General features: G+C 38.6%; 1 non-coding gene across 1 annotated transcript; it reads right to left on the bottom strand.

Moving 5' to 3' along the window:
- Nucleotides 1-5,747: 5,747 nt before the first annotated feature.
- Nucleotides 5,748-5,854, bottom strand: LOC139860937 (small nucleolar RNA R71). Its single transcript, XR_011763562.1, has one exon. It is a non-coding gene; the product is annotated as a small nucleolar RNA R71 (small nucleolar RNA).
- Nucleotides 5,855-9,197: the final 3,343 nt, after the last annotated feature.

The raw sequence follows: 9,197 nt of genomic DNA, 5'->3' as shown, positions 1-9,197 counted from the left end.
GACTTCGGGTATAAGGGTAATTTGACGAGGATACTCGCACTTTATATTTATGACCGATGGACTATTATGGACAAAAACCAGATAGACGTATCAAATAAACCAGGACAAAGGACAATTAACCCATGGTAATAAATTAAAATCAACACGTCAAACATCATGATTACGGAAGTTTAAATAAGCATAATTCTTTTATTATATTTCTCATCGTATCTTTATTTACTGTCATTTTATTACTCGCAATTTTATTTTCTGTCATTTTATTTATCGCAATTTATTTTACGCACTTTAATTTTTGTCATTTATTTTTACGCTTAAAATCGACAAACCGGTCATTAAACGGTAAAACCCCCATTTTATAATAATACTACTACTTATTTATATATATATTTTTACAAATAAACTTAATAATATAGCGTTAACTTCACCAGCTCCCTGTGGAACGAACCGGACTTACTAAAAACTACACTACTCTACGATTAGGTACACTGCCTATAGTGTTGTAGCAAGGTTTAGGTATATCCCATCCGTAAATTAATAAAACTTGTGTCATATTTTGTAGTATTTTGTATTAAAAATAATACTATTTCGTACCCTCACGCTACATCATCAGTTTAAAAGATTAAATGAGGGGTAATCTTGTCTGTTCACATGGGGACGAGTTAGGGCTGTAAAGGCCAGCTTGGATGGTGGTTGAAGGCATATTCAACACTCCACCAACCTTATCATCTCTCCCATTCAATTCTAGAGTGAGAAACCCTTTAAGTAAGAGAAAGCTTAAATCCAAGAGGAAGAAGTTGCTTTCGGGTCAAATCGAGTGCTTTAAAGTTGTTCGTCTCATCACTAGCTACGTTGTGATTGTGGTGGTAATCTCTAATCTTGATTTCCTTGTTTTAATTGGTTTAAGGGTTAGGGTTTGGATTAATGATTAACATAAAACCCATATGTGATGATTTTGGGTGTTCTTGGGTAAGATTGAGTCATTAAGGCTCAATGGTAACTAACCTAGGGTTTTAAAGGGTTAATTGATGTTTATGAGTCCCAATTGGTTAGTAAATTACTAGCACACCTAGCTAATTGGTAAATGGGTGTTATTTTGGTATATGGGTGACCCAAAAGGGTGTGTTGATCTTAAATTGGGTCAAAATGACATTTGAATGGTGTGTGAGTTGGTTGACCAACTTGATTGGGTGATTGATTTGTATGCCTAATGTAATAGGTACGTCGCGTTGAAGGTTACGAGTTTGATTTCTCACCAAGGCGTTAAGGTGAGTGGAATAATTATATATGTGCGTATATAGTGTATTTGCTTGCGGGCTTGTGGTTAGTGTTATCCGGGCGTGTGGATTCACTATAGTGTTATCTGGACGTGTGGATTCACTACTCCTTTGTACGATGGGGACCACATGTGCGTGAAGGGTGGTTCGGTAAGTGCGGACGTCCACCTAGGGGGTTAGTGCATACTAACGGTCATTGTGCGAGTACCAACGGTCATTGTGCGAGTACCGTTCCCTTGTGTGTGTTATGGTTAACAATGGTTATTGTGTTGTAAGCGAAATCATATTATATTGTTCGAGTTATATATATTTATGTGATTGTTATGCTAGCTTGTGGTATTGGAGGTTGGTAGCCTCGTATTAATGATAAGCTAATTGTGTTGCTAGCATGTATTCGGTATGTGTATTGAGTGGTTGCAAGTAGGTATATTATATATGTATGTGTATAATTATTGCATTCACTAAGCTTTGCTTACCCTCTCGTTGTTTATCTTTTTATAGGCTCCGGTGTTGACAAGGGTAAGGGCATTCGTTTGGATTAGAGATCCCGCTTGTTGCTTAGGGGACGCTTTTGGGATGTTATAGCTTTTGGAGTTTGACCGAGATTTGGGTAGTTTAACCCCCAAACACCATGCTCATAGTGTCGTTTGGAAATTAAACTCTTATGGTCGAACTTTTATTCTTTTGAACGAAACTCGTAAAACGACCGATGTGGGCCCCGTTTTGTAAAACTCATTTTATGTTTGAATCGTATGAGTTTTTCATATTAGAACATGTTGTGAAAAGCGTTTCGTCTAAATATGTCGGGAAGTGGGAGATCTTTATTTGAAAAATTGAAAAATTGAAAAATCAGACAGAACTGAAAATAGACCTGTGCGCGCCGCGCACTCTGAGGGGGTGCGCGTGGCGCACTCCCCTGTAATAAAAAAAAAATTTCTTATGCGTGTTCGATTGTATATTGGGTTGGGTTGTTACAAGTGGTATCAGAGCATGGTCTAAGGGATTTAGGCGACTTGAGATAGGTGCCTAGACTTAGATTTATTTGTATATGCGCTTTATGCGGGACTTGTAGGAGACGGGTCGGACCGGGAGTTGATTAGTGCTTAGGTTTATGTGAACTAACCTTGCGCTAATTGTTTTGTGTTGTGTTAGCAATCATCAAGCGAGATAGACATTGTACTAGCAAGTTAATGCGACGTGCTCGCATAACAATGATTAGCTACCATTGTTACGGGTTCAAATCGTGTCAAACAAGCGATGTACGATGATTGTTGAGCAAGATGGGGTAGTGTAGCGTATATGTATATACATATGTGTTAAGTCCTTTCGTTTCGTTGCTTAATTTTACTTCGTTTTATAGAATGAAGATGAGAAATGGACACGACACCAATGACGGAAGTACGAGTGAGGACGTTGAACTCATGGCCAAGGTTGAGGCCATCTTTAAAAGGCTAAAAAAGGATTTTCTCGACGATGTTCGAAAGGTCTTCCAAGAGTCGGTTGATGGACAAGTGACCGAAATGATCAATGAACGAATGAAAGCCGTGATCGAGGAGGCTTTAGAAGCTAGAAACATTTATCCTCGAGGCGAAGGGGGTGAAGGTAATGGTGGGGGTGGAAGGCGGGACTTCCACTACAAGAATTTCAAGGATACTCAACCTCCGATGTTTAATGGGGTGAGGGATCCATTGAAAAGCACTTGTTGGATTTATGATATCGAGCGGGCATTCTGTACCGCAGAGTGTCCTCCCGAGAAGAAGACCATGTATGGGTCTAGCATGTTGCACGAAGAGGGCAAGTTGTGGTGGGACGATAAAATCAAATTATATGGTGAAGAGCAATGCATGAGCTTGACATGGGAGGAGTTTAAGAAGGAATTTTTCCAAGAATACCGAACTTCTTCCGACCTTGATAAAATCCGGGACGAGTTACACAATTTGCAACAAGGTTCAATGGACTTGGTTACTCTCAAGTCTACCTTCTTGGCAAAGACTCGTTTTTGTCCGGAGTATGTTGGTGATGACCACAAGTTGATGCTAGATTTTTATCGTACACTAAGCTACGAGTTAAAGTAAGATTAGTCGGGGTATGGCTAAGTCTTCTGATGAATTATTTGAGTTAGCCCGGGGCTTCGAACCGGAAGTTCCAAGACAAAGTGATTTCTCCTTTTCTAAGAGAAAATTCGAAGGTTCGAGCTAATCCAACTTTTCGAGCAAGAGGAATGATATCGCGTATTTTATACATGTTTTCCTTAGCGATATCGATCATAATTTAGTCCGTTCGGATACGATTTGGTGTTTATTTTGATAATAATGAGAATGTTCGAGTTTGAAGAGCTATTTGTAGAAGAGATGCGGTTTTTGAAGCTTTTGAGGCATTTTGTCTATTGGTTGTTATTATTAGTGCATCGAGGATTAAAACGTAAATGTTTTATTGATTAATGAAATTGTGAGATTATTAAAGCAAGTAAAAAGAGAAAAAATAAAGAAGAAATCCGTTTCAGTGTTATGTCGCGGCGCGACATATGTGTCCGCGGCGCGACCGGGTGTCGGTTCAGGCAATTTTTGGCAAGTATAAAAGGCACGAAAAATACCCTAATTATTCATTCTTCCATCCAGATGAATTGGGGCAGCTTTTGGACGATTTTTGGTGATCTTTGAAGAACTTCAAGGTCATTCTAACACATCAATCATTCCAGAAACAAGTCTCGATCCGTTTATCGTTCAAGATTCAATCATTAATTATGTTAATCTCTTTGTTTAAAACAATGAATTCTTCTATTACTTTGATTGTGATTTTTGTTCTAGCCATGATTTTTGGCTAAACTTTTAATGTTTGTCTAGATTGAATATTTGCATGTGTTTGGATGATACTTTGTATCTTTATTAATTAATACATGATAATTATGAGTTTTGATTAAGAACCATTCTTGTGGGTGTTGATTATTGTTACTAGGTTGATTAGTGAATCTTGTTTGAACAAAGGGAACCCTGTTTCAATTTAGTGATCTAATTTCCAATTGATTTGTCTTAACCGATTGGGTGCTTACTGGACCAAGGGGGTAAACCGGGTAACATTGATTGAACAAAATAGGGGTGAATTGTGTGGAGCGAACGCGTAACCAATTGAATCTTAATCTTATAATTAGTTAATTACTAAGTCACAAGCAACGAGGTCTTTGGTGAGAGGGAACCCTAAGCCAATAAATCTAAGTTTGACGTGTTTGCTAAAAGAGAACTCTGGGTAAACCGACTCTGTAATTGAATGTATTGATAAATAGAACTAGTGCTTAATAACAAATCATCCAACACTGCGAATAGGAGATCTAGGCGAACATTCTTCTATCTATTGAATTCAAATATCTTTACTTTTTGTTGAGTCAGCATTTATTTTTATAAACTTAAAAATACAAAAATATCGTCTTTTACTTTTAATCAATTTTTGATTTGGCTAATCGTTAAATAGCCACCAAAACAAACTATCTCGTACTTTCGATTTTCGTAGATTAACTTAGTTTATTTTATTAGTACAATCTTAATTCTCACGTTTAAACTGTCCTTGGAACGATTTCGGATTACCAATTTATACTATTACACGATTGGGTACACTGCCCGTTAGTGTGTAGTAATCTTTAAACCGGCATTTTAATGAGATAAATTATATACTAGATTTCACACATCAAGTTTTTGGCGCCGCTGCCGGGGACAGTTGTGTTGAAAATTAAGATTGTTATCTAATTGTTCTTAGTTTAGTTATAGTTTATTATTTCTTTTCGTATATTCTCAGTTGAATCGGTGCGTTTAATCAGTTGTTAGTTGTGATTTCGCAGGTAACAGGTAGTGCATGCCACATACGCGTTCTTCTAATTCTTCGATTCTTCAACCATTTGCAGAACCCGAAAGAGAGTTATTCAGAGCGTTAAGTCACGAACAACAGTCTACAGTGGATTCATCTTTTTCTTCAAGTGCTAATATAATTAATTTGGGGAGTAGTTCTGAAACTGTGGTGCCCGATACACCACCTGAAATCAGAGAAGAAGAAGAATCTTACATTTCCTTAGATCTTTTAGAGACTGAAGATATGGCTGACCAAGAACAACCACCTCGTCCTCAGACTATGGCACAAAAGTTGAAGGCCACACGAGGGGGCCAAGGCAACTCGATTACTCAACCGAACATCACTCAGCCTTTTCAAATTACAGGGCCAATCCTGAATTTGATTTCTTCTGATTGCAGATTTTATGGCAAGGATACTGAGGATGCTAACGAGCATCTTCGTAATTTTAATGATGTTTGCAATTTGTTTAAGTTGCATGAGGTTGCCGATACTTCAGTCAAGACAAGGCTTTTTCCTTGGACTCTTAAGGGAGAAGCCAAGAGATGGTTAGATAAGCAACCAGAGGGCACGATTACCTCTTGAGAGACTTTGGAGGATAAGTTTTTATCGAAGTTTTTTCCTGCGTCTCGAGCTGCTAGACTTCAAGAAGAAATTTCACAATTCAGACAAAAGAGCAGTGAGACATTATTTGATGCTTGGGACCGTTTTTCTACTTTGTTACGCTCATGTCCGCAACACGGGTTGAATGATTTACAGAAGGTTCAGATTTTCTACAAGGGGTGTGATATCCCAACTCGTCAGACTATTGATCAAGCAGCAGGTGGTACGTTAATGGATAAGACCGAAGAAGAGGCGCTAGAGATAATTGAAAAGCAAGCTGCTTACTCTCACGAATGGCATCAAGATCATGAGTCATTCCATTCAGCTTCAGATAAGAAGACCGAAACCCATGGTGCATATGATGATTTTGGGTCTATAAGTGCTAAGTTGGATTCCTTTGGTAGGAATTTGGAGAAGATAAATAAGGATATTCATGGTATGAAGGTTGGTTGTGAGTATTGTGGGGGATTACATCTGGCAAAAGATTGTGATGCAGGTTTGACTATGAATCAGAAGGAAGAGATAGCTTATATTAGTCAGCAGAACAACAATCAGTTTCAGGGACGGGCGCAGTTTAATAGGAATTTCAACAATCCCTATAATCCTCAAGGTAATCAAGGTTCGAGGTTTCAGCCAGGTTCTAGTGGAGGATATCAACAGCAAGCTCCAGGGTATTTTCAGAAACCCCAAGCCGAAGAGAAAAAGTCCAATCTTGAAGATATGATCGAGAAGCTTGTGATATCTCAAACTCAGCTTGTTACTACTGTTACTCAGAACAATGAGAAGAATGATCAAATATTTCGAAATCAACAAGCAGCGATTTAGAATCTAGAGAAACAAATTGGTCAGCTTGCTAGTCAGAATAAATGTGAGGAAACCGGGGGAGTTACCGAGTAAGACCGATAACAACCCGAAGAATGGGCACGTTAATACTATCACTACCCGCAGTGGTTTAGCATATGATTCACCGAGTAAGCCAGATGAGGATGATTTACGAGTGCCGTTGGTTAAGGATAGTGAGCCGGTTGTTATTAGTGAACCGGAGGAGGATAAGGAGCCGGAACAGGTGATTGAGAAGGTTGTGAGGGTACCAGAAACTGTTGCTGCTAAACCGGTAGTTAAAGAGTATCAACCACCACTCCCATTCCCGAGGAAGCAGAGACTGGAGAAGCTGGAGGCAGAAAAGTCCAAGTTCATGGACTTGATTAAAAAAGTTAACATTAATTTTCCTTTTATTGATGTGATTGCAGGTATGCCCAAGTATGCAAGGTTTCTTAAGGACTTGCTAACTAACAGGAAGAAGCTGGAGAACGTGTCTTCAGTTAGGTTGAATGCCGCATGCTCAGCGGTAGTTGCAAACAAGCTTCCCGAGAAGCTTGAGGATCCTGGGAGTTTTACCATTCCTTGTTTATTGGGTAACTTGGATTGTATGCGGGCGTTGGCAGATTTGGGGGCTAGCATAAATTTAATGCCCTACTCTATTTATTTGAAGCTAGACCCCGGGGAGTTGAAACCCACCTTAATGGCTATTTAGCTAGCAGACCGCTCTATTAAATTCCCTCGTGGAATTATCGAGAATATGCTAGTTAAGACCAGGTCGTTGGTTTTCCCGGCCGATTTCATGGTGTTAGATATGGAAGTGGATGATAGGATTCCACTGATTTTAGGTCAGCCATTTTTAAATACTGCGAGGTGTATCATTGATGTATATGGCCAACAGTTGACCCTTCGGATAGATAATTTACATGCAACTTTTTCAATCGACCATACTTTAAAACACCCTGCGTACACCGATGATGTATGCTATTTTCTTAACACTGTGAATGTCCACTCTGAGTTGTTGCAGGAATTCCCAGAGTTACTGTAGCGACCCCGACAAATCATCAAATGACGGCGTCATCTACGTATGGTCCCATTACATGGTCGTAAGTCTTTATAACAAAGTTTGACCAAAAAATATGTCGCATTCATTTCATAAATAAGGATGTTTCAAAGTTTACAAAAGTAGTTTCCATAACAAGTACATAACAATGTTTAAAGTTTGTATGAAACACGTGCGACACAATTAAAAGTAGTCAAAAAGACGCTCCACGTATGCAAGTATACTCGACATCCAATGCAAGTATCAAAAAGTATGAGCGGAAGCATGTATCACCTAAGTTCAAGGACCTGAGAAAAACATAGAGAATCTGTCAACGAAAACGTTGGTGAAATCATAGGTTTAAATAAGTAAGTGAGTAAAAGTAAGTTGAACCACAAGATTTGCAACATCGATAAAGTCATAGTACATTCTAAAAGTTAATATTCACGAGCACTCAATTATCAAAGCTTAACATTCCGTCCGTTGAACCCCGTAATAATAGTGTTAGAACATACACTGTTTCCCGAAAATATATTTCACCCGTAGACGGTAGCGAACCGTCCGAAGTGAGGGTTTGTCAAACCCATATGGCCATATAACATAAGTTCTCGCTTACACCATCTGATGTAACTAATGATAATCGAATTGAGGATTTGTGTTCAAACTCGTATGTAGAATGTTTGTTTTCCCTGTACTTGTGTTCACGTAGTTTAAAAGAACGTTTATGTTTTCTCATCCCAAAAGTAAGTTCAAAAAGAGTAAAAGTGGGACTATGATCTCACCTTGTATGCACGAACCAAAAAGTATTTCGACAAGTAACGTGTGCAAAGAACAATGCTAGTCTTGACCTAAACAAATAGGTTGTATCAATAACGATAGTCACGAAGGGTCAAAGATGTTCAATTAGTCCTATGGCTCAATACGACTCGATTAATATAGCATGTGAATCAAATCATCAAGTTTCATGCAAGACACAAGTATAAAAGCATGTTAGAAAGATTGCATAATTAATTGGTTAAGTTTGACAAAAAGTCAAACTTGGTCGGGTCAAAGTCAATGAAAAAGTCAACATGTTCGGGTCGGGTCCCGGACTATTTTTCCATGCTAATTATTCATATACAAGTATATTAAAACAAGTTTCATGTGAATCGGAGGTCGGTAGCTAGTCAAACATTTCACGTGAAATGGGACCAAGAGGTCAGAATCTGGCCAGGTGATTCTGCGCTCCGCGCGGGGATGGGGCGCGCCGCGCCACTACCTGGGCAGAGAATTTTGGTCAGTTTTTCAAAGTGTGCACGAACCAAAAACTTTTCTAACACAACTCTTGACCCGCAAACACTTATAAAGCCTATCATACATCGTTGGAAAGGTATTTTGACGAGTAAAACAACTAAACACATATCATCAATCAAACTTCCACTTGCAACAACCAAAAACCGCAATTAATGTTCCTCATTCAATGCATACAAGTCATAAATGCAATTTAATGATTTGGCAACCAAATTACATGAACGATATGCCGTTTCGAAGGTAATTAAGCATACAACACAACCTAACACTTACAATTAACATTATCAAGCATTTAATGCATCATGACAAGTAATGGTAGCCAAAGCAGTTCTATT

The sequence above is a fragment of the Rutidosis leptorrhynchoides genome, chromosome 7 (assembly GCF_046630445.1).
Source record: "Rutidosis leptorrhynchoides isolate AG116_Rl617_1_P2 chromosome 7, CSIRO_AGI_Rlap_v1, whole genome shotgun sequence".
NCBI classification, from domain to species: Eukaryota; Viridiplantae; Streptophyta; class Magnoliopsida; order Asterales; family Asteraceae; genus Rutidosis; species Rutidosis leptorrhynchoides.
This window is presented reverse-complemented; position numbering and strand designations above follow the sequence as displayed.